The sequence below is a fragment of the Sus scrofa genome, chromosome 9 (genome assembly GCF_054392235.1).
Source record: "Sus scrofa isolate SSC_HxYL_T2T_F1_AM1 chromosome 9, Sscrofa_HxYL_maternal_Yorkshire_Landrace_v2.0, whole genome shotgun sequence".
Lineage (NCBI taxonomy): Eukaryota > Metazoa > Chordata > Mammalia > Artiodactyla > Suidae > Sus > Sus scrofa.
The window spans coordinates 84,671,353-84,698,600 of record NC_139391.1 but is presented as its reverse complement, the minus strand read 5'-3'; the positions used below and the strand labels follow the sequence as shown (position 1 = coordinate 84,698,600).

Below are 27,248 nucleotides of genomic sequence, written 5' to 3'. Positions count from 1 at the left end.
TACCAATGCAAGGGTCTTTGCAAAGCTGGATTTCCAAAAATGGGCAGTAGTATCTCAGTCACAAAAAAAAAAAAAAAAAAAAAAAAAAAAAAAAAAAAAACTATAAGAGGCTTACGATTTCAGCTGCCTCTTAAATGACAGTAATAACGTAAGAACCCATCTTTATCTATGCACATTCCAGGGAGACTCAATTTATCAAGGATAATTTTCTTCCTAAAATCTTGTTTGCTTGCCCACAGGAAATTTTTCTTTCAATTTTTCCTCTGGAGTTTATCTGAAGACTGAGTTGCTACAATGATGTTAAACATTTGGAGGGATAGTGTTCATTTTCTAGAAGTGGATGTGGTGTGTATGCTGTTAGTTCCAAATGTGACAGATAATGATTAGGGTAGAATGCAGAGCTTAGATATCTCCAGGAGCAAAGGCATAAGGAGTTTAGACTGCTGGAGGGCACTGATTCAGGCCCCCTGGTAATATGGAGCAAATGTTGATCATGAAACTGATATACATGTAAAAGGCCCCTGAGAGTATTTGAAAAAGATTATTAGTAATAGAGGTTTAGCATTTATCTACCCGAAAGGCAAGAAAGTGTCCAGGTTACATAAAATAATAGCGATGAAATGAGAGAAGAACACCTCTATACACATTCCCCTGATTTTTAACCATTCTCTCTCTCACTTCTCCCTGCCATCAACAGCCTTGCAGACAAAATTTGTTAATGCAGTAGTGTGCAATTATGCTTTTATTGTTTTCTGTATGCCTCCTAAGAAGACAATCGCCCTTGATATCATGGTGATATTTCAGCAATTCTTTATAGCTTCTTTCTAGTCTCCTGTTATTAAGCATTTCAACCTCATTAATAATTGATGTCCATGGTTAAGTTGCTGGTTAGAAAATACCTCTAAGACTTTACTTTATTAGATTTTGAGTAAATGTTCCCCAAATCTCCTCTGCATTTTGTTAAAAATAAATGTTATATATCTTTTGATAAAACCTACAGAGTTAAGTGCCTAATAAAATACTACATGACTAAAATGACAATTAATATTTTAGCTTTATGCTGAAGTATGAGGATTTTCCTGCAAAGGTATGAATCACTGGTTTTTCATTTCTTTAATCCTGTATTAATTGGTACTTGAGGCAATAAACCATAACATATAACTCTGGCTCTAGATAAGCTTTAATGAGAGCCTGACCTTTGCTTGGATACTTTTGTGACAGTGAAAGGGTTCAAGATAACCCTTTGAAGCTCAAATTTATGAGATAAATGTTCTTAGCATTTCCTTATCATAGCTTGAGCTGATTATTGGGGATATTCTGGTGGATTTATAATTGAGATTTGGAAGAAAATTATATTCTATTATGTCCAGTTCAGTGGAAGTTTAAATAGCAGTAATGTAACTTCTTTAGTTCATTATTTTGTACCCGGAAAGGAAGTGAGGTTCAGAGATCAGCAAAAGGCATGCAACTGTCTTAAGAATATAGTGTGAAAATGGTCAAAGGACCATAGATATTTTCACTACACCATCATAAAATCTTATTTAGAGGGAACCTGCTCTCATTCACATTTTTATGTGCTATAGTATGGTGAAATCAGTGTTTAAATAAATTTAAAAGTGGTAGAGATATTTTATAGTTCTGTCATTTTAAAGGGGATGCAACTAAAAAAGTGAAATATAGATGTTTTGGAGTATTGGGATACATATTTGTAGAGAAATACATTTAATCTGAGAGGGTTCAGGTAGTCTTTATTTTTTTTAATGTTCTAAACTGAAATTGAACTGTGGCAACATATTGAGAAAGGTTTAATTTGAATTGACAGAGAAGAGGGTAAAGATGTAAAATGTGGACATGCATGGGCCCACACAGCCCAATGGCAACCTTTAGATTCAAATACTAGAACATCATCACTTGAGAATCCTTATCTTGTTGAGATACATCACAGCAGTGGATAGTTTTAACCATATACAACTCCTGAAACTATTCCTTCTCTTGGCAAAACTGATATGGCTTTCTCTAGCTGCTCTTTCTCAACCAGGTTTTACAAGATGCTTAGTATTTGCTGAAAGAATAAATAAATCTCCCATGAGGTTGTCATTCTTTCCCATATTCAAGCTAACACAGTCGGGTATTAATTGAGCACTTATAAGTAAAGGTAAATCTACATCACTCATGTGTCATCTAGTTCATGGTGGAAGAACAGGCTCATGCATTTGCTTTGTGTCTCCCTTGAGTTAAAGCCAAGTTAAAAATTAGAGGTATAATAAGTAAACAAACTCATGGCAGAGGAAGAGAAAACAAGTGACAAAAGACAAAAAGATGCCTGGCATTTTCTGGAAGATAGCAAGTGTTAAGTTATGTACTGAAAATGAAGTAGATAGTGAGTTAGTGGCATCTTCTAAGGAAGTTCTAAGAAAAGTCAGAAAAAATTTGCCTAGTAGAACTTGAAAGAGGCACTAGACCTACGACCATTGATTTAGTGAAAGCTCCTAATAAGAAGCAGGTCTGTATATGACAGTTTCAGAAGTTAGTAGGAATGCCATACTTCTGCCTCTGTCCATGGTGGTGTACACACACACACACACACACACACACACACACACACACACACACTTTATCTCACACACAAACACAAAGCCTAGATTTGTAGCCTGACAGCGAATGCCATGCTTAAAGTGAAATTTTTTAATTAAGTCTTACCCTACCCAGTACACAGAGCCTAGTGAGACTCTCTCATGGGAAGGATCCAGCTGGGAATAGACCTACACACTGAACAGTGCAGGAAATCCAAAATAGATGCTGAGGTCTTTGCTCATAAATATGAACAATCAAGGACATGTAAGCATATTAAGAAAATCAGCAGCACTCAAGACAACCTTCAGATAAACAAGTAAACAATGACCTTGAATGATACAATTTAGGAAACAGAAAACATATAATTAATATATATTTCATTAAATATAATATAAATGTGATATTTGATAAATTATAAAAGTAAAAAAATGAAAAGTCAAGAAGGAAAATCAATATGAAAACAGGGTGATGTAAAATTTAAGCAGAGAACAAAATATGAAATATAAAATTAGTACCAAGTGTATATCAAACTTTTTTATAAAATCAATATATAAAGCAGTGCTACTAGAAATTACATTAAGAATTCAAATAGCATTCTAGGAAGATGAAAAAATGAAATGCTTTCCAACTTCTCATTATTCGGGGTAATGAAAACAAAAATAAAAATGAGGTAGTATTTTATGTGATTTATACTGGTTAAAAAAAGTCTCATCAGTTATCTCCAGGATGTGGAATATTATGAACTGTTCCATGGTTGTGAATTTTGATTTGATTCAACTACATTTTGAAAACAATTATTATCATCTTATGAAACTGAAGAAGTGCATATTTTAAAACTGAGCATTTTTACTTATATAATACATAATCTGGTGCTATAACTATGGGCCGCAATTTCAATGGTCTTACAGGCATTTTTAAATTAAATAGAACAAAAATACAGACTAGTAAATAATATATATAATACAACATAATATAGAAATATAATAGAAAACATTAGAATACCTTTTAATTAGGGCAAAAATTATTTGTAGAAACTTGTTTCAGTTTTATTTGTTTAATGATTTTTATTTTTTCCATATAGTTGGTTTATAGTGTTGTGTCAGTTTTCTATTGTACAGCAAAGAGACCCAGTCACATATACATATATACATTCTTTTTTCTCACATTATCATCTATCATGCTCCATCATAAGTTGACTAGATACAGTTCCTAGTGCTATACAGCAGGATCTCATTGTTTATAAATTCCAAATGCAATAGTTTGCATCTGTTAACCCCAAATTCCCAGTCCATCCCCTCTCTCTCCCCTTTGGCAACCACAAGTCTGTTGTCCAAGTCCATGAGTTTCTTTTCTGTGGAAAGGTTAATTTATGCTGTATATTAGATTCCATATATAAGTGATATTATATGGTATTTGTCTTTGTGTTTCTGACTTATTTCACTTAGTATGAGAGTCTCTAGTTCCATCAATGTTGCTGCAAACAGCATTATTTTATTCTTTTTTATGACTCAGTAGTATTCCATTGTGTATATATACCACATCTTCTTAATCCATTCATCTGTCAATGGACATTTAGATTGTTTCCATGTCTTGGCTATTGTGAATAGTGTGGCAATGAACATATGGGTGCATCTGTCTTTTTCAAGAAAACTTTTGTCTGGATATATGCCCAAGAATGGGATGTCTGAGTCATGTCTATATTTAATTTTCTGAGGTACTTCCATACTGTGTTCCACAGTGGTTGTACTGTTTCAGTTCCACTTGTATGCATGCCCGTATATGAAATCTCTGTTAAAAAGTAAACTGTATAGGTTGAAAGTCACCATTTTGCCTAGGGAAATGGTTATATGTGTGAATGAAAAACACAGGTAGTTTACTAGTAATAGCAAACAACTGATAAACCACCAAAAATACCCACTGACAGGAAGAAGAGCTAAATAAATTGTTATATTCTAACACAATGAAATACTATTCATCAGGGAAAGAATATATGATAGCTTCACACATCAACAAGGATGAATCTTTGGAAACCTAATGGTTGGTTGAAAACATCATTATAAAACATAAAAACCATCAAACCAAACAATGCTTAATTTTAAGTCCTTATATAATACTATTGCATTGCCACATACACAGTTTTCTTTAATAAATATGAAGTGTTTTGATGGCTTAATATTCTCCTTCGGGAATAGAATTTTACCACATATTATATTAGTTTTTTCATAACATAGCATGATTGAGCCAATTATCTTTTCCATTTCCTGGATCTTAAAGAAGAAATTTCAAGGAATCCATTTCTTACAAAGGTGGGTAGGTGTATCACTACATAAGAGATGAGCAAAACAGTAATACTGTAGGAGAAGAGCTGCTGATTGATGAAGATGCCACTTTATTGTAGTTATGACATCAGTGACATTATCGAGTAGTAGAGGTAGAAGGAATTAAAAGAACTTTAATTAGAAACAAAATGCCTTTTAGCCAACTGTAAGAAAAGTTAAAAATTTAGAATATTTAAAAAACTTAACCGTGAAAGAAAGTAAAGATTTTCTGAGTATAGAGTAAAAACAAAGTTTAATGAATCAAAGATTAGTAGTGGAAGTAGTAGCGTTCACGTAGTGGAACAGTAGAAACGAATCTGACTAGGAACCATGATGCTCTGGGTTTGATCCCTGGCCTCACTCAGTGGGTTAAGAATCCAGCATTCCTGTGAGCCCCTAGCCTGGGTACCTCCAGATGCTGCAGATTCAACCCTAAAAACAAAACAAAACAAAAAATTAGATTTATAGTTGATTTAATTGAGACTAGATTATTCAACAGCTTTGGCTTTTTGTATTTAAATATTGCTCTAGGTTTTATTTGGCTTAATTTTGTAAAATCAAATAATTGGTAATGATTTAGATAACTCAGTCATATGTTTATAGGAAAGTAATAAATAGCTGAATGAAGTATTTATCCCAAACTAAGGACAGTCCTGAAAATTATTTCCATTCACTTGTTCATTTCTTGGAAATTTTGGATGAATTTTTTGTTACATTGTACTGGCCTTGCCTCTTTCCATCGAGTAAAAATTGAGTATTTTTTATGGTAGATATTAACAAAATCCAGTTAGAAGTGTAAGTTTTGAAATAAGTGGTTTCCAGGATTTTTCATGGGTCACAAATTCATTGGTTGACCATTTCTGACTGGTGTCCTAATACATTTATATTTGTTAATTATATACATATAGTATGCCATCTTATTGTTAAATAGATAAATCTTGTTTAATTTTGGACTTTAAAAATCTAAGTGGTTTTTTTTTTTGTCTTTTTTTTTTTTTTTTTTTGCCATTTCTTGGGCCGCTCCCGCGGCATATGGAGGTTCCCAGGCTAGGGGTTGAATCGGAGCTGCAGCCACTGGCCTTCACCAGAGCCACAGCAACGCTGGATCCGAGCCTCGTCTGCAACCTACACCACTCACGGCAACGCCGGATCCTTAACCCACTGAGCAAGGGCAGGGACCGAACCTGCAACCTCATGGTTCCTAGTCGGATTTGTTAACCACTGCACCACGACCAGAACTCCTAAAAATCTAAGTTTTAATATTCTGTTTATTTCCCCCAAGAGATTGCTTTGTGTAATCCCCAGTAAACATGGCTTCCATTTTAGGTTCTAATCTAAAATTATGGCCTAATCCCACAGAACCAGTTTATGTTTCTTTGCCAACTGCTGTGTTTTTGCTACAATTAGCATGGTTTCTCAAGAGGTCTATCAATAACCAAAGGGAATCCTACATGCCACCATAGCTTCAAAAATAAGGTATCAGGAAAAAGGCTCCAATCATGATCAATTTAAATGAGCTATAAAACCCAGCAAGATCATTCTGAAATCTTCCTGTTTTTTTATGGAGCTTGCCACCTCTGCCTACTTTCAAAGACATGTAGTATGGTTTCTAGATAATCATGGAAAGTGAGGGTGAGGAACCTAACCTGAAGAAATAGCAAATGGTAACTTTAAAATTTTTGTTTTGGATCATTGCATCTCTTTAATTTGCATGTTAAAAGCAGTTAGAAATAAAAATAAGGAGTTCCCGTTGCGGTGCAGTGGTTAACGAATCCGACTAGGAACCATGAGGTTGCGGGTTCGATCCCTGCCCTTGCTCAGTGGGTTAAGGATCCGGCATTGCCATGAGCTGTGGCATAGGTTGCAGATGCGGCTTGGATCCTTCATTGATGTGGCTCTGGTGTAGGCTGGTGGCTACAGCTCCGATTCAACCCCTAGCCTGGGAACCTCCACATGCCATGGGAGCAGCTCAAGAAAAGGCAAAAAGACAAAAAGACAAAAAAAAAAAAAAGAAAAGAAAGAAAAATAAATAAAGTGATTGGATGAAATGGGTGGTATTAGTGAGACTTTCATGAGATGCATAGCCTAGGATTTGAATAACTATACTCTTATTGCTTTTTTTGAAAATATTCTCTGTGTATGTAGATGAGAAATTGCTTTGAGGTTGGATACTTAAAACAACAACAAAATCAAATAAAACTTAACAGCAGTTCATCTAATAGATTATATTTTCTTCTGTGTTAAACGATGTAGTAGTGGGCCATTCTTAGTGAAGCCTGTAAACACAAGAGTTCTCTTTGACTAAAGAAAACCATTCAAAAATAGGACAGAAAAATAGGTGAGGATAAAGTCAGAAATATATGTGGCAAGTAATACGTAGAGGTGTTCTAATATGAATTGATAATTAAAAATGAGGAGTTCCCGTTGTGGCACAGTGGTTAACGAATCCGACTAGGAACCATGAGGTTGTGGGTTTGATCCCTGGCCTTGCTCAGTGGGTTAAGGATCCGGTGTTGCCATGAGCTGTGGTGTAGGTCGCAGGTGAGGCTCGGATTCCGCGTTGCTGTGACTGTGGTGTAGGCCAGTGGCTATGGCTCCAATTCGACCCCGAGCCTGGGAATCTCCATAAGCCACAGGAGCGGCCCAAGAAATGGCAAAAATACAAAAAAAAAAAATAATAAAATAAAATTTAAAAAAATGAAATAAATATGTACTTGTTACTTCTTGCAAAAATAGTGAAAGATATTATTTTTATTAATAAGACAATGAACAGAAGACTAAAAGGTCTGGTTCTGAGAATCCCCTTGGAGATTTTTGTCAAAATGAGTTTTGCTCTCTGATCATGTCTACATTTCTTGCCTCTTCTACTGAGTGATAAGGATTTTCTCACACTCACCATCAATCAATAAAACTAACCACCAGCACACATTCTATTGAGGAATAGGACATGTCTCTCCAACTCCAGTCTCCAGAGTTAGCTTGGTCTGTGGGCATAATCCAGAACTTCTTTCTAAGCCTTATTGAATAAAGTGGCATCAACTCAGAATTGTATTTTTTGTAATTATTATTATTTTTAATGAGATATAGTTGATGTACAGTATTATGTTTCAGATCTATAATAGTGATACACAATTTTTAAAGATTATATTCCATTTATATTATTATGAAATATTGGCTATATTTTCTGTGTTGTACCATGTATACATGTAGCTTATTTATTTTATACATAGTAGTTTGTAACTCTTACTCCCCTACCCCTATATTGCTGTTCCCCAAACTGGTAACCACTTGCTTCTTTTCTATATCTGTGAATCTTTTTTTTTTTTAAACTTATATTCATTAGGTTATTATATCTTATATTTCATAAATAAGTGATATTATACAGTATTTCTTTCTCTTTCTAATTTATTTCACTTAGCATGATACCATCCAAATCCATTTGTGTTGTTGCAAATGGCAAAATTTCATTCTTTTTTATGCCTGGTGTGCGTGTGTATATACACAAAGTCTTACATTTAATTCTTTAATCCATTTAGAGGTTTTTTTTATACGGTGTTAGAGAATGTTCTAACTGCCTTTTTTACATGTAGCTGTCCAGTTTTTCTAGCACCATTTACTGAAGGGACTGTCTTTCCCCCACTGTATACTTCTGCGTCCTTCGTTGTAGATTAATTGATCTTAATTATGTGGTTTGTTTCTGGTCTCTATCCTGTTGCATTGATCTATGTGTCTGGCTTTGTGACAATACCTTACTCTTTCGATGACTATATCTTTGTATTACAGTGGGAAATGAGGAGGCATGATTCCTCCACCTCTGTCCTTCTTTCTCAAGATTGATTTGGCTCTTTGGGGTGTTTTGTATTTTTATACAAATTTTAAAATTATTGGTTCTAGTCCAATGAGAAATTCTTTGGTATTTTTTTGATAGAGTCTGTAGATTTCCCTGGATACTATGGTCATTTAAACAATATAAATTCTTCCAGTCCATGAATACAGTATATTTTTCCATCCATTTGTGTTGTCTTCAATTTCTTTTATTAGTGTCTTACAGTTTTCTTAGTACAGGTCTTTTACCCTAAGTAGGTTTATTCCTAGGTATTTTATCCTTTTAAATGTGCTTATAAATGGGATTGTTTCCTTAATTTCCCTTTTTGATAGTTTGTTTTTTGTGTATAGAAATGCAACCAATTTTTGTATATTAATTTTATATCCTGCAACTTTGCTGAATAATTGATGAGCTCTAGTAGTTTTTGGAATTGTATTTTTATGTCTTCCTGACAAGTCTTTCTAAGGGATGAGATTGATATAAAGATTTATTGACCTTCAAATTATATAAATTGTATAGCATGGAGTTCATTTGTGTGTGTGTGTGTGTCTTTTTGTCTTTCCTAGGGCCACATTTGCAGCATATGGAGGTTCCCAGGCTAGGGGTCTAACTGGAGCTGTAGCTGCCAGCCTACACCACAGCCACATCAACACCAGATCCGAGCTGCGTCTCTGTCCTACAGCACAGCTCATGGCAACTCTGGATCCTTAACCCACTGAGCAAGGCCAGGGATTAAACCTGCAACCTCCTGGTTCCTAGTCGGATTTGTTAACCACTGTGCCACAATGGGAACTCCTGGAATTCATTTTTGAATGGAAAAATAGCTACTCTCAGTTTTAGTTCTAAGTAAACTTTAATTTTTTTCCTTTACACATATATCAAACTTTCTACCTTAGGAATTTCTATGACAATAGCAGAAAAACAGTGATGCTAATTTGCAAGTCAAATATATGTGTGTATATTAGAATATTTAGCAAACTATTACCTTCCACACAAATGTTAGCTATTGGTCTTTTATTTTTTACTTTAAACATTTATTTTATCCTGTTCTAGAGTATTCAAAGGGAAGTAGATAGGTAAGTAAATAGACAGACACATTGTCCAACATGGAAGCTAGTAGCCACATGTAGCTTTTGAATTCTTGAAATGTGGCTGGTCTGAATTGAGATGTGCTATAAGTGAAAAAAAGCATCAGATTTCAAAGATTTAGTTATGAAAAAATAATGTAAATATCTCATTAACAATTTTTATATTGACTACATGTTGAAATGTTAATATTTTGGATACATTAGGTTAAATAACAATTATCACTAAAATTTCACCTCTTTCTTTTTACATTTTATTTTATTATGCCTATTAGGAAATAGAAAAGTACATATATATTTCATATATTTCTGCTGTCCATTGCTAATATGTAAAATGCAACAAGATAAAAGGAATCAAATGCAGTGCTTTCTGTGTGATACCATTAGACATTTCTCTAGCAAGAATAGCTCAGCAGACCTTATTCTTAAGCACTAAATATTCAGTGTAATGTGGAGTAATTCTAAAACAAAGAGTAAGTAGCAATATTCCTAACTGTTGAAGATTGTTCTGCTACCAGAGAGAATAAGAATTCTTTTGACTGGAGTCTGTATCAAGATTAGGTGGTTGTACTGAATACAATTGATGAATGCGTCTCTAATCCATTTATTTTGGCAGTAGTACATCATTTAAATGGTGAAATACGTTGGAATTTCTGTACTCTTTGCTTTAGTTGGCAGTGGGGAAAATGTTGCCATCCTATCCATGCTTTTTGGACCAATGTAGAAATTGGAATTAATGAGGCTCATATCCATTTTGAACTGCCGTAGTTCCCACACTAGTCAGAGGCCACTGGAATTACTTGTATGTATGTAATTACTTGTATTAAAGAGAAATGGCCATGAGATCTAATTTGCTTTCACTTTGATTTAAAAGGGAAGACTTTGCACATAATTAATTTGATGTGGGTAAGTTTTGGTAAGGGTGGAACTGGAAGAGCCAATGTTCCCTGTGAGAAGGTACTTAATATATATAAATGGAAACACAAATTCAGATACTTCATTGATGAATGTTAGAACACCTAGTCCCACATCATTCCATGTTCCATACTGAAAGTTCAGCAAATGAAACAAGCACTATCATTGACTATTTGTTTATGACGATCATGAGGACTGAAGTATTAGGTGAAAATTAAGGTTTACAAATCATTGAAAAAGTGAGAAGGAAGCAGCAAATGTTTCTTTTTTATTTCATAAAGCATAACAAGCATTTTTCTATTTTTATCTTCTCAGTATATCAATAAAATAAAGTTCATTGATCATTGAAGTGTTTGAGGTAATTTGTGATCTGAACTAGAGGGAGATGATGGATGACAATTATCTATAGATTCCCTAGCCTTTTTTTTTTTTTTTTTTTTTTTTTTTTTTTGTCTTTTTGCTATTTCTTGGGCCGCTCCCGTGGCATATGGAGGTTCCCAGGCTAGGGGTCTAATCGGAGCTGTAGCCACCAGCCTACGCCAGAGCCACAGCAACACGGGATCTGAGCCTTGTCTGCAACCCACACCACAGCTCACAGCAACGCCAGATCGTTAACCCACTGAGCAAGGGCAGGGACCGAACCCGCAACCTCATGGTTCCTAGTTGGATTCGTTAACCACTGCACCACAACGGGAACTCCTCCCTAGCCTTTTTTAAGTTGAAATTTTTAGTTACCAAAACCTTCGTATATGTATATATGTGTGTACATATATATGTGCATATGTATATGTGTGTATATATATACCACTTTGTCACATTAATTTTTTAAATTATGAGGTTACATTTCCTCAGTTATCTCTTGTTTCTGCTCAGTTTTAAAAATTGGGGATGGAGTTCCCGTCATGGCTCAGTGATTAACGAATCCAACTAGAAACCATGAGGTTAAGGGTTTGATCCCTGGCCTTGCTCAGTAGGTTAAGGATCCGGTGTTGCTGTAAGCTGTGGTGCAGGTCGCAGATCTGGCTTGGGTCTCGCGTTGCTGTGGCTGTGGTGTAGGCTGGAAGCTACAGCTCTGATTAGACCCCTAGCCTGGGGACTTCCATGTGCTGTGGGTGGGTGTGGCCCTAGAAAAGACAAAAAAAAAAAAAAAAAATTGGGGGAATCTCCATGGATATTGTCAACGTTTCTTAGGTCGAAGAGTTTTTAAATATTATGAAGATTTAAATAGAAAATAAAGGTAAAACCTTAGCTTAGTGCCTGCCATACACTATGTTTATGTGCATATATATATGTTATTTGTGAAAATAAAAACATACTTATATATGATAGTATATAAAATGATTTTATTCTGATATCAATATAGGGTTTTGACATTCAAGTTTTATACATTATTTGACTTGTTTACATGATCATTCGTTTAAATTTTAAACATGATTAAGGTTATATATAAAAATAAATTAGCCGAAAGTAATATTTCTGACAGTTATAAATATTTTCTGAAAATTTGCTGATTGTTAAATCATTTTCTACCAAACAAATCATTCGAAAATGTATATTGTATGAAAAAGCGAGATTCAGATAGAGTATAAATTTTATTCAATTTATTTCAATGTCTTTAGTCATACTTACTTATAAAACATATCCTCTGTTGGAGTTCCTGTCATGGCTCAGTGGTTAACAAATCCAACTAGGAACCATGAGGTTGCGGGTTTGATCCCTGGCCTTGCTCAGTGGGTTAAGGATCCAGCATTGCTTGCAGTGAGCTGTGGTATAGATTGAAGACGCGGCTCGGATCCTGCGTTTCTGTGGCTCTGGTGTAGGCCAGCGGCTACAGCTCCGATTGGACCCCTAGCTTGAGAACCTCCATATGCCATGGGAGCAGCCCAAGAAATTGCAAAAAGACAAAAAGAAAAAAAAAAAAATCCTCTGTCATACTATGATGCATATTGAGTTTAGTATTATGGAGTTGAAATGACTATTTTGTCCTTTTTAATAAAATTGATATATGAATCCAAATTATGCCCTCTTATTACCCAAAACATGAGATATTTCCACAAGTAAAATTCTTACCTATGATTTTGACACATAATAAGTCTACAGACATTTGTTGAAAAAACAGAGTATTTGCTTGCAAGGGATTGGAGATTTCCTCACATCTTCCTCTATGAATCTATGAAGTTGCAGTGCTTTTATTCTACATTGTTACTTAGACTTCAAATGTTGAATTTTTCTTCTTTTAATCTTGTACAGGCATTTTACAAAATTTACTCAATTTAGATAAGGTAACTAAAGCAATATTTTTCATGGGTAAGATTCTACCTTTATTCTGATTGCTTTCCTTCTTCAGATTATGTATTTTTAAAAATAACATATCACGTTTCTTATAATGAATTCCCTATAGAAAAACATCGATGGAAGAAAAAGACAGGAATAATATGTATCAGTCATGAAGGAGAAGTGAAATCTAGCTTATAGAGCAAAAATTAAATGACTAAAAATATCTAATCAACAGTGACATTTTTGAGTGCCAGCTGTGCAATGTAACAGGATTCATCTTAGTCTGCAAGAGAGCTTATACAGCTCATCAGAGCCTAGTGAGGAAAGTACAGGACAAGGAGTTAGGGAATCTGTTGGCAGTCCCAGTTTTGGCACTCAGTGTGAAAATACGTCCAAGAATATTCATCTGTTCAGAGAGGATGTTGATAATTGTTAGTATATCATTTATGAAGAAATGCAAACTAAAAAGTTTATAGACATATTAGTTATGAAAGCTGAATGACTTCAATGTGTCATGGACAATTATTTCAGTGATCATTTTCATGATCCTGTACACATTACTTAATTTCTCTGTGGCTCAATGTCCTCACTAATAATATAGAGATATAGTATTTATCTCTTGTGGTTGTGTGCAACTTCAATGAAGAAATGCATGTAAGTAATGAAGCACAATAGTCTCAACACATTTAATTATTAGTATTATTGTCATAAATTATTATAAATGTACCTAGTTCTTTCATTACTAAGTAGAAATTAAAATTATTTTTTCATATGAGACCACTTTCTAATTGTTAGAAACTAAATTAATGTCCTTTTATATTTTTAGTAGCTCAAAGACTTCTTGGATGAAATCTAAGAAATACTTGCCACATAATAAATTCAAGTATATATGATGATCCAGAATATACTGTTTTCTATGAGAAAAAGAGGAAAGCCCTCTCTTTTTTTTCTGAATTTGTATAAATAAAAATAAAACCACATCTAATTTTCAAATCCACTGCAAACACTAGCAATATTAATGTACTTACTTAAAGAATATATGGCATAAAGATACTCATGGGTGGTGGGTTTAGTGTTGATGGCTTAAATACATGCAATCATATGATTTAAATTCTTTTTCATTCTGTTTATGCATTTAGAGTAAATGTAGAGATTTCTCTAATTTATTATTTGAGAATAAATACTAAATATTTTAAAATGTATTTATTATATGAATATGTTATAAGTCACTTATTAGAATACGTGATAATTTAATGTCACTTTTTTTTTTTTTTTTTTTTTTTTTTTGCTTTTTAGGGCTGCACCTGTGGCACATGGAAGTTCTTGGGCTAGGGGGTTGAATAGGAGCTGCAGCTGCTGGCCTATGCCACAGCAACGCAGGATTCAAGCCTCATCTGCAACCTACACTACAGCTCACAGGAATGCTGGATCTTTAACCCACTGAGTGAGGTCAGTGATTGAACCTGCACCCTCATGGATACTATTCCGGTTTTTTTTACCACTGAGCTACAAGGGGAATTCCGTCACTTCCCTATTATAATCTAAATTTGTTTCCAATTTTCTTTTCTTTTTAGGGACACACCTGCTGCATATGGAAGTTTCCAGGCCAGCATTCGAATTGGAGCTGCAGCAGCCAGTCTACACCAGAGCCATAGCAACACAAGATCCAAGCCACATCTGCAACCTACACCACAGCCCAGGAACACCAGATTCCAAACCCACTGAGGGAGGCCAGGGATCAAACCTACATCCTCATGGATACTAGTTGGGTTCAATACCACTGAGCCATAACAGGAACTCGCCTAAATTTTATATTTTAAATACCACTTTGAAAAATAAAATTAGGCGTATATCTATTTCAGTATATAGGATCATTCAAAAGGAATTTCCAAAGTTTGAGCTATTAAATGAAAGAGAGTACATATTTTAAGATTTTTAATGCTGAGAAATAAATTTCCAAATAGTAATAGAGTGTTCCTTTTACCAAATTTCCATCAACATGGGCTTTCTTATTTTTCTGACATTATAATAATTGCATAGTTAAAAAGCATTATATGCTTTGTTTCTTAAAGTTTTATTTATTATATTGAAGATATTTAGTAGGTCTGTTTCCTCTTTACCGATACTGAGTTCATATTTTTGTCAAATCATCTATTAGGAACTTCTTTTTATCTATTCTTTTGGTAAATTAGTATTTTACAAAAGCTAACCCAAAGTAGACCATAGACCTAAATCTAAAACCTAAAACTATCAAATTCTTGGATAGTTTTGCAGAAAACCTAACTGAGACAATGGCTATGCAATGGAAGGATACATGAGTTATTTAGGGCACTGATTAAACGCTAGTGTAGATGCATCAGAGAATATGGGCACACAATTTAAGACAAAATAGTAGAGAGTAGTTGTAGGTGGACCATACAGAGACATATAGGCTGAGTTAAGAATTTTGGTATTTCTCTTAAAAACATTGTAAGAGTAGTAAAGGAGGCTGATTGCACTCTGGCTGTGGCATGAAGAATTATTTGGAAGAAGAAGAAAACCGAAGGAGACAAGTCAGTCAGAAGGTTATGGTAGAGTTCAGGTGAAGGATACAGTGACTTGATCTAAATTTGTGAGAAGAATGAAAAGAACTGTATACATTCAAAATATATTCACAAAGTGACACCAAATGCTTTGGTAATGATTTTTTCAATGAAACTGAGAAGGAGGTAGCCAATGATGTAGGATCTTTTGTCAGACTGGATGGAATTATGATAAACTCTATACAGAGATAAGGCTTTGGAGGACATTTGCTCCGGTGAATGTTCTAAGCGGGAACATATTTCTACTAGTGAGATAAGGAACCGTATTCAAGCAGCAATTTGAAAATATATGAGTTCACCTTGGGGCCCATTGATTTAACAAACCTTTGTGATGTGCTTGTGGAGACATTGAGCAGACAGTGGAATAGAGTGTTGGCATGTACAAGAGGTCTCACTGAAGAATGCAGTAGCAATTCATAGGATTTTAGAAAGATACTAAAGCATGATTTAGAGGATATTTTCTATGAACTGAATACTGTGTCTCGAAAGGGCCTAGCACATGTACTTGAGGAACTCCAATGTTTGAAAACAAAGAAGAAAACATGATAAGATGTAGGAGAAAAATGAGAACACTGTATTATTGGAGCTAAGGAAAGAGAATATATTTTAGAAAACAGGTGTTTGGTCTTCTCAGTGAATGTTACAATCATTTTGTCAGGCTTTTTTCTGAATTTGATTACTTTAATAAATAATGCCAAAGAAGTAACACCTTCTATTTGATGTAATGTGAAGACATCACAGGTAAGTGTGACAAAAATCTGTGTGATTTTATGTTCACTATATACTTGTTCATGACTTCCTTTATAATTTAAACTATTGAGCCAGATGCTTAGTTTATTACTCATTTTCTCTTAACTACAACATACAGAATGTAAAATAATTTGGCCATGTTTGATATTTGTTGATAATTTTTTTGTTCCAATATATTAAAGATTTTTTGCATATTTCATTAAAAGATTTTTTGAAACTTAGTATATACTTAAAATACTGTTTTCGTAAGTATGAAAGTAGCCCAAAAGTCCCTATGCCACTGATTGTGTTTTTGTTAATTATTTATTCAGTACAGCTCTCAGGGATTGCTTTTAAAGACATCTAAGAGCTAATATGGAAAAAGATGCCTAGATGAACTTAAAAATTTTTTTTTTGCAGATAATGAAGGAATGTATAAATCATATCTAAAAACATCCATAAGGATTTTGTCATTGCTCTATTTTTTTTTTTTTGGTGGGTTTTGTTTAAAACTGTATTATCAATGGAAAATAATTTTTAATGATAAATTTCTGTTTTTAGAGTTTAATTTTTTTCTTTAAAAGTGGTCTATAGAACAAAGAAAAAGTATATTCATGGTTTCATGCAAATATTAATAAGTTGATTTGAAGGAATAACTAAAGATGTGATTACTTTCCTTCAGAAACTTAATAGGCAGTCACAGCTACTTAAAGATAATTGTTTTTATCTTTTTGTTTAAAGCTTTGTTTCATGGTAAATGGAAAATGAGCTTTAGAAACAAAATGAAGCATTACAAAAAGACTTACGTAGAAGAAAATAAAGGGAAAAAAAATGTTTATATAGTTTTGGCATAAAGGTTGAAGTGTCCCATGTCTATTTATCTTGATCACAAACAGTAAACACAGGAAAGCAAAGATGTGTTATATATAGAAGCTTTTCAGTCCCTCGTGGCCATGTGAATTTAGCAGATTTTTCAAAATTCATTTTATCTGGAGTGTCTTATCTAGATCTGTACACAGGAAGAGCAAAGATTGTTATAGCTTACCCCAACCCAGCTTTTTTCTTTTAATGGTGAGCTCACAAAGACTCTCTCCTTGACCAAACTTGAGTAAAACTTCTGTAAACCCTTCTTTTGAGTAGGACTCAACATTAGCCTTCCTTCTCATCTTATCTTTGTCAGGTCTACATGGCCCAGTTTTAACATGAATCTGGCTAAGTCATTTTAGAGAGAATTCCCCCACCATTGATATCTGATCATTCTACTATCTGTTCAAATTCCTCATATTCCACCTGTGAAGTAGAAGTTCTTGGCCTGTCTTTAGCAAATATTGTGATAGATCACTTTAATGAGAATTCTCCTACCCTGTTAGTGATTTTCTGTTGACTGACTTCTTCACTCTGCTCTTTGACTATAAATCTCTACTTGACCTTGTATTCAAAGTGGAGCCCAGTCTCTCTCCTCTATTGCAATAGTCTTGAATCAAGTTGTCATTACTGTTTTAACAAGTGTCTGAATAATTTTTTTCTTTCTACAGTGCCTGACCATTAAGATGACAGTAAAAAATAAGCTAAAACTAAGCATCCTAAACTAGATCCTTGAAACTAAAAATGAGCAAACTAAATGATTTTCCAAAAGAGAAATAAAAAATAAGCTGCACTCAGGTACCTTAGAGTCACTTCCTATTCAGTAGTACATAGTCCTTTATACTGTAAACTGCTGTACTGTTCCTTTTATTAGTACAGGCTATTGTTCTATGGATGTGTATGATGATACATATGTGAAGTTCTGATAATGTGAATATTTGATGAACAGCAAGCAACTTTTCCAATTATAAGAAAGAAGCTTTATTTGAATAGAAATCACTGAGTCATGAATGCAGGAGGATCAGGCATTCCTTTTTCCTCCATTCATTGGGGGGGAGATATTTGCCAAGACTCTCCCCTTCATGTGGTCAGAGGTTTAGCCCATGACCCAAACTTACTTTGTTCTATGATCATATCTGTTCATGAAGAATTGAAGATGAAATCTTGTAACACACTACATTAAACCTTCATTACTCTATTTCTGTTTGACTTGAATATCCCCTCATATTTGAAGGCTTGTATTGTGTGCTTCAAGCTTGTATAGCCATTTGTCATTCTCCAATTCTGTGGAGTATTTCATGTTCTCATTCTTTACTGTATGTCTTTTTTACTTCTTAGAATCTTCCTACATGCACCTTACTCATTTCTCTATTTCTGTTTCTTTAATTTTTTTCTACCCTTGTAGGCTGAACTTAATGCTACTTCTGTGTTTTTCTTATCACCTCAGAAAGTCTGAGTTGCTTCTCAAAAAAAGGCTACAGAACTTTGTATATGATCAAAACTGGGTCAATTCATGAATATATTTGGGCTTATTATTTCTACAAAAGCAGGGACTTTGTGTTATTCATCTATTTATTTTCATGTCTGCCATTAGTGTTACTAACATTTCATGAATTTATCAGAACATAAATTACAGTGTATGTATGCATTTTACATTGAGTCCTTTTGGGAGCAGTCTGCTCTCATCTGTATCCACTTTGAGGGCAGACTCTGATCTTAGTTGTAGCTCCTAGAATTTCCAACCTGTCACAGATTAGACCTGGATGTAGTAACTCACTACATAATTTGTTGCATTAAATCCCCATTGTAGCATATAGTTCTCTTTGATTATTTCCTCTCCATTCTTATTCTCTATATTATCTCCCAGTATCTCTTGAATCTCTTCTATTATTTTAAGTAATCCAGCAGTGCCTGCAATTATATGTATCTCATGATGCAAAGCAAAGACCTCAGAAGATGAACACTTCTAAAAGCAGTTATTCAGATAGGTTGCCATAAGAGGATAAAATTTCTTGTTCAAGTTAAATATTAGCAAAATAGATCTTCTGAGGGAAAGGCTAGGAAAACCCTGCCACAAAAATTATTTTTCATTTTACATGAATTTGTATTATTTTTGCATTGAATAGCAATTCACCATTTAAATGACTTCTATAGTGGGAGTTCCCGTCGTGGCGCAGTGGTTAACGAATCCGACTAGGAACCATGAGGTTGCGGGTTCGGTCCCTGCCCTTGCTCAGTGGGTTAATGATCCGGCGTTGCCGTGAGCTGTGGTGTAGGTTGCAGATGCGGCTCGGATCCCGTGTTGCTGTGGCTCTGGCATAGGCCGGTGGCTACAGCTCTGATTCAACCCCTAGCCTGGGAACCTCCATATGCCACGGGAGCGGCCCAAGAAATAGCAACAACAACAACAACAACAAAAGACAAAAAAATAAATAAAATAAATAAATAAATAAATGACTTCTATAGTGAATAATTTTGTACAAAAATTTTTATAAGGCAAATAATCATCATTTATCTTTGTCAGATATGGATTTTGGGATATTAGATTTGTTTAACATAATCATTTTTACTAAAGGAAAGGCTTCAATGAAGCCTAAGAAATCTCCCAGAGGTATACCATTGAAAACATTTACATTTCACTAACTTATTATGTAGTATTAGTTAATAATGAGTGCCTACTGTGCTTCAAACTTCCCTCCAAATAATATTTTCTGAATGGATGAATGAATGAGTGAATGAATGCAAGAAGTAGTAGATGAAAGTGAGTGTAAAGAAAAGCTCAATTTCCTTATGTCCTCTTGAGTTGATTTCATGAAGTTTACAGTGCTCTGTCTTTCAAATAAAGCATTTATAGGGCCCTGTCTTTCAAATAAAGCATTTTTGTATTTCTGAGGATATTAGTAAACCAAATAAATAATTTATTAGCATCACCATTTGAGGAATTTTCAAGACATTAATAGGTGAACTTATTTAAAGTGAGGTCTGTGTGAGGGAGCTGAATTTCTTCCCCTACTTTCCTCTTTCTTTGAAGTAATCTTGAGCTTTTTGTAAGGAGGGGTGCTCTGGAGCTCTCTTTGCTTTTCATTAAGTCACTCAGTGAATCCTTGACCTCTTTGTTTCTGAAATTTACCTCCAGTAAAATCCAATCATTTGGCTAAAGTCATAATGCAGACAATCAGAAAATGTGAGCTTGAGGTTACAAAATAACAGTAAAAGTAATGACAGAATTTGCAACTACCCAATTTGCATATGGAAATTTTCATCCGCAGCTCAAGAAATGGCTATGCTGTAATCACTCAGGCAGCAGCTGCTTAAAATCAGTGGTGAAAGCAGCAAGCTTTTTTCTTCTTTCTATGTGACTTCCCCCCAAAAATATTTAAATCCATTTTTTTCTCAGAGTACTTTATTTCTATGTATGTTTCTCTGCTTACTTTCAAAAAATTGTCATTATCTTTGAATGTAGTGTGCTATGACATAATGAATGACTCTGCACCTTAATACCATGTGGGATATTTCAAACATTTTATTTATCAACAGAAAAGATGAGAACGCCCATATTCTTTTTTCCATCTTTTTTAATGTGAATACTTTATATATTGATTTATATATCATTTATGTGGAAATACTATAAATTCATATTAGACTGAGTGAATCAAGTGCTAATCACAGAAAAATTGGTAATGGTTATAATGATGGAGGAAAAATCATTTTATTTTTTGACTGTCCCAAAAGATATGGAATTCCTGGGCCTGGAATCAGATCTGAGCCACAGTTACCACCTTAACCCACTGTGCTAGGCCAGGGATTGAACCTTCCTCCCAACGATCCCGAGATTCTGCAGATCCCACTATGCCACAGCAGGAACTCCAAAAATCATTTTCAAATACAAATTATATTGAGCACTTATATATCAGGGAGGGGAAAGCTTTCCTCTATCCTTCTGTGTTCTTATGGTTGGTCTAAGAAATTGACTTAAGATAGAGCAACAGTAGAAAATCAAGTTTAATTTCGCTAAATGCGAGAAAACCACATGCATTAGAGGGTCAAAGGCTGTCCACATATGATAGGCTCAGAGATAGAAAGGTCAAATTAGATATATATGTCATGCTGAGCTAAGGAATGGAATAGGGGCTTGGGGCTTCTGAGGACAGGAGAGTCATTCACAGGACTGTAGGAGGAAGAAGAGAAGTTTAGTAATTAGATGTTTGTTCTGCCATATGGTGGAGCCTCTTAAATAAAATTTATCACTGGTATTTATTACTGGGAAAAATCTCCAGTTTAAATTACCCTTTGTATTTAGAGGAGAAGCAGTGGTTTCTCTTGAACCAGAGGGTGTCCATTACCTTTAGCTCAAGAAATTCCTCATATAAAAGTGATATATTTTGGAGAGGTTTGTTATGAATCCTATACATGAGGAACAGAGACTCCCTGCTAATTTTCTAAAACAATGGTTTTCAGCCTTTTTTGAATCACCTCTCCAGATTTAATATTTCAGTGCTTTAGGAAAAAGGAATATTAAATGGTACTTTTCTTTTCAAGGAGAAGTAAAAAAACTATTTTAAAACTGGAGAATAAATACAGTTTAATACACTGGAGATTAGAAAAAGGAATTGTAGGAGTTCTCTTGTGGTTAAGGAGGTAGTGTTATTACAGTGACTCAGGGGTCACTGCTGAGGCATGGATTTGATCCGTAGTCTGGGAATGGCATATAATGTGAGTATAGCCAAAAAAAAAAAAAAAAAAAAAAGAAAAGAAAATGGAATTGTGTTCTTTTCATCATGAATAGGATGTCGTGGTTGTTGGATTTCCACCTTTATTTTCCTACCAGTTTCTCTTGGCCTTCCCACAGTAGTAACGTTTTTATAATCCTCAGATACTTACTTATGAATGAAGAGACTACTTATAAGGTGACCAAGGCTTAGTTCACATAAATTGAATCAGACATTTCGGGTTTTCTGTAAACTGTGGGTAGCAGGACCATGCTCTCCAGTACTACAACTTTCTTTTTCCCCCAGTACTTCTTATTATATCTGGTGTATAAATGGTACACAGTGAAGGTAGCTTTTTGGGGAACAATAATATTTTTCTGCCTGTAGGGTATATCTGTTATTTGGCTCACAAGGAAAAAGAGATACTTTTTTGAAGTAATTTTTTTTATGTGTGTATGGTAAGAACACTTGAGTCCTACTCTTTTAGCAAATTTCAAGTATACAATACAGGATTATTAACTGTTGTCACCATGCTGTACACTAGACCCTGAGAAACTATTTGTTGTGTAACTGAGTTTGTACCCTTTGACCAACATCTCCTCTATTTTTTCCTAAAACTCTGGCATTCACCATTCTACTCTCCGATTCTATGAGATTGACTTTTTTTTTTTTTTTTTTTGGTCTTTTTGCCATTTCTTGGGCCGCTCCCACGGCATATGGAGGTTCCCAGGCTAGGGGTCCAGTCGGAGCTGTAGCTTCCAGCCTATGCCAGAGCCACAGCAACGCGGGATCCGAGCCGCATCTGTGACCTACAGACAGCTCTACACCACAGCTCACGGCAATGCTGGATCGTTAACCCACTGAGCAAGGGCAGGGATTGAACCCGCAACCTCATGGTTCCTAGTCGGATTCGTTAACCACTGCATCATGACGGGAACTCCGAGACTGACTTTTTTAGATGCCACATAAGTGTTGAGATCATACAGTATTTGTCTTTCTATGTCTCACTTATTTCACTTAGCATAATGCCCTACAGATTTATCCATGTTGTTGCAAATGGCAGAATCTCCTTCCTTTTTAAGACCAAATAACACTCCATTTAAAGAAGGGAAACAGAATGGCCTCTAGCCAGGACCTCAAAACTGGATCAAGATAGTGCAATTAAACAAAACAAACAAACAAAATGCTATTTTTTATTTGGTATACTTATTTGCAAAGCAAACCTTTTTGTAAGTGATTTAAAGGACTATAAGGTCAAAACTCAACATGTTTATTGATCTTTAACTATGGAAAGCAATAAATTAAGGCAGAAATGCCACTAAGACCTAATTTTTAATCCTGGTTCCTTTACAAATAGAGGGACCCATATCTCTGTTAGTTAAGGGAATTGAACTGTGATGACTTGATCACTGAAGACCTTTGAGTCTAGAGAGCAACAGGAAAGTATTATTAATGTTGAGCAATGGGAATGGAACAGGATATTAAAGGGAACACAGAGGCAGGACACCTTCCCTAGACTTAGGGAGTGATGATGATTGGCTTCCTGAGAAGTAATAAAAAGCTGGGACTTAAATAAAGAAGTAATAACTGGCAAACTGGCATATAGAGCCTGTCCATAGTAAACAAGCACTCAGTAAATGTTTTATTGAAGTACAGTAAATATAAGGGTTATGATAATTTCTACTGTAGAAAAGTGATTCAGTTACACCTATATACATATCCATTCTCTTCCAGATATTTCCCCACATAGGTTATCATGGAATATTGATTGGGCAGAGTTCTCTGTGCTATACAGCAGGTGCCTATTGGCTAATCGTTCCATATAAAATAAAATTTTAATGGGCATTTTTCTTTCTCTCTTCCCCCACCCCCCTTATTTTTTAGTGTTGTATGGCAAGAATTCCAGTTTTTATTTTCTAAACTTTTTTTTTTTTTTTTTTTTTTTTTTTTTTTTTTTTTTGTGGCTGCACCAATGGCATGTGGAAGTTCCTGGGCCAGGGATTGAACCCTAGCCACAGCAGTGAGAATGTTGAATACTAAATTGCTTGGCCACCATGGAACTCCTATTTTCTGAACTTCAATGAACTGTTACAGTTTTTTTTGTTTGTTTGTTTTTAATGATGACACATTTTTAGGTCTTCTTCTCAGTAAGCCTTGAAGTCTACACCCCTCCCTTTGAATCTGTGTGGACTTGTGACTGAGAATGTACTTCAGGGGAAATGACACTTCATCACTTCTGAGGTTTGGTCAGAAAAAGCCATGTGCTTTTTTTTATTGAAAATTCTTATCTCTGTGAGTAGGCTAAATTAATTAGAAAACTATCTCCTGTGATCAATCAGATTCTCTAAATGTGAATTAATTAGAAGATACCTAAACAAAGAAAATAATATTTTAATATACATGACAACATCGAGTGAGGAAATGCATGGTAAACCCTGCCAAGTCTACCACATTAAAAAGTCTCATATTTAGAATTCATCCACATTCTCTCAACTCTAACCTGATTACAAGGGGATTTTGTTGTGAAGAATAATGAATGCACTGTAGTTTGATAGCACTAGGACAAATTTGAGTTAAGTAGGTTCCCTGTTGTTCTAGAGGGCAATGGCAACATTGCATATTCACCAGTTACTTCCTCCAGCATTCGTTATCTTTTCTTTTAATTTGCTCTGACTTTGAGAGGACAGTGAGAGAATTTCCTGTCAAAGGAAGCAGAGTCATTAGACTGTACAGTTACACAGTTATTAGAATATGATTCCAAAGGTTTATTCTATGTTCCACAGGTTATAAAGCAGTCTTTTTGTGTAGCAGGAGATGAATTAAATCCGGTGAGAGAAAATTTTTCTTTTGCACTTTAGAATGACCAAAAACAAATTAAAAAACCATATAAGTAAAATTGTATCACTTATTTTTAGTAAATGGAAATCTTAAAATCTTTTCACTGTTATGATGGGGCTTATTATTAATGTGAGAAAAAAGAATGTATGTGTAACTGGGTCACCATGCTGTACAGTAGAAAACTGATAGAACCCTGTAAACCAGCTATAATGGAAAAAAATAAAGATCATAAAAAAATAATTTCATTATAATTCATTTTTAAGAATGGTGTTTTAAAATGAATTCTAAGTAAACACATAAAATAAATGACATATATATTGTTTGCTAGAAATACAAAGTATATATATAAAACATTCTCCTAGCTCTCTAGGCTATAGTAGCCTATGAGTAAGATGGTCATATTAAAACATGATTTATATTATGGCTTTATTAAAACAACAGGAGGAGGTCACTATGCCATCTAATGGTTTAAGGCCAAGGACTTTACTGGATATCCTGCAATGCACAGGACAACCCCAACAAAGAATTATGCAGCCAAAGTGTCAATAGCACCAAGGTTGAGAAAACCTGGTTTAGAGAATAGACAGTTTTTGTATAAGACAATTGATATATTTTTTTCATAATCTTCCCAAACTGAAAACATCCAGTATGTCTTTCGTGGATAAATGGATAGAGAAAATATAGTGTACCTGTGAGAATACTACAAAATTAGTGTAATGGTATACCACTCAGCAATAAAAAAGGAACAAACTCTTGAGGCACACAGCATGGATGAATTTCAAAACCATTATGTTTATTGAAATAGTCTCTGTCAAGGATTACCAAAATTACCATTTTATTTATATAAAATTCTCTGAAAGGCAGAACTGTAATGATGAACAAAGCAATTATTAAAGAAAGGTCTCATTATAGCTCAACAGAAACAAAACCGACTAGTATCCAGGAGGATGCAGTTTCAATCCCTGGCCTTGTGTACGTAGTGGGTTAAGATCTGGCATTGTCCTGACCTGTGGTGTAGGTTTCAGACATGGTTTGGATCCCGAGTTGCTGTGGCTGTGGCTTAAGCTGGCAGCTGCAGCTCGTATTAGACCCCTGGCCTGGGAATTTAGTATGCCTCAGGTGTGGCTCTAAAAAGCAAAAAATAAAAAATAAAAATAGAGGTTAGGGTTGAGGTTGAATATGATTACAAAGGGACAGCATAAGATAGTTTGGGGGTAGGATGATCAAACTCTTTTGTATTTCAATTGTAGTGATGGTTACACAGATCTATAACATGTGTTGTAATTCATAGTCTCTATATAAAAAGTCAATTTAAAAAGTAAAAAATGTTTAGGAATTCCCTGGTGGCATAAACAGGGTTTGATCCCTAGCTTGGCAACTTTAGCATGCCACAAACACAGCCAAAAACAAACACAATAGCAAAAAAAAATTTTTTTAATATGAAATGTTAGCTCCTCAAATATTTTGATCAACTCTATACAGAATTTCTTAAATTTTGATAGAACTTACTAAGGAAGCCATCTGGGCCAGAAATTTTCTCTGGGAAGATTATAACCTCTGATTCAATGATTTCTGTAGATATAGGAATATTTGGGCTATCAGAAAAAATACTTTTTTTGAGTTAGCTTTTATCTGTTGTGCTATTAAGGAATTTTGCATTCTTTTAAATATTAATAATAGGCACAAATTTCTTATTTCACTTTTTGCCCTTTCAAAATCTATGGAATCCTTATTCTCTTTTTTTCATTTTTGATATTTGTAATTTTGTACTGGTATTTTTGTACGGTGTTTTATCCATTTTACAGGTATTTTCAAAGGACCGTTATTTGTTTTAATATTTTTTTCTATTATTGTTGTTGCTAGTCTCATTGATTTCTGCTATTATATTTATTCTTCACTCTTCTACTCTTCAGGTTTATTTTCTCATCTTTTTTTATACTTTATTAATAGAGAAATAGAATTATTCATTTAGTATCTGTCTTCTTTTTATACATATACACTTGATGATATAAATTTCCTTCTAAATTTATTTACTTGCATTCCACAAATTTTGATGTTGTCTTTTCAGTCTCATTCAATTCAAACTGTTACAGTTTCCTTGGGATTTCTTGAGCACTGGGCTATTTCAAAATACACTAAACTTAAAAAGTATTGAGGAGTTCCTGTTGTGGCTCAGTAGTTAACAAACCCAACTAACATCCATGAGGACGTGGGTTCAATCCCTGGCCTCACTCAGTGGGTTAAGGATCCGGCGATGCCATGAGCTGTGGTGTGGGTCACAGACAAGGCTCGGATCCTGAGTTGCTGTGGCTGTGGTGTAGGCTGGCGATTACAGCTCTGATTTGACCCCTAGCTGAATGGGGATGGTTATAGATTGCTAGCTTGATTAAATTATGATATAAAGTATGATTATATATACTTTATATCCTTTCAACTAGTTTATACTTTCAAGGTTTTACTTACACTTAAACATAATTTGGTGAAAATGACATAAAAACATTTTTTAATCTGCTATTTTTTGGGAAAAGTGA

General features: G+C 34.5%; 1 long non-coding RNA gene across 3 annotated transcripts in view; it reads left to right on the top strand.

Annotated features, from left to right (window-relative positions):
- LOC146400015 (uncharacterized) overlaps nt 1–27,248 on the top strand; it is a 400,690-nt gene that overhangs the window by 20,921 nt on the left and 352,521 nt on the right. The gene's annotated exons all lie outside the window — the stretch shown is intronic.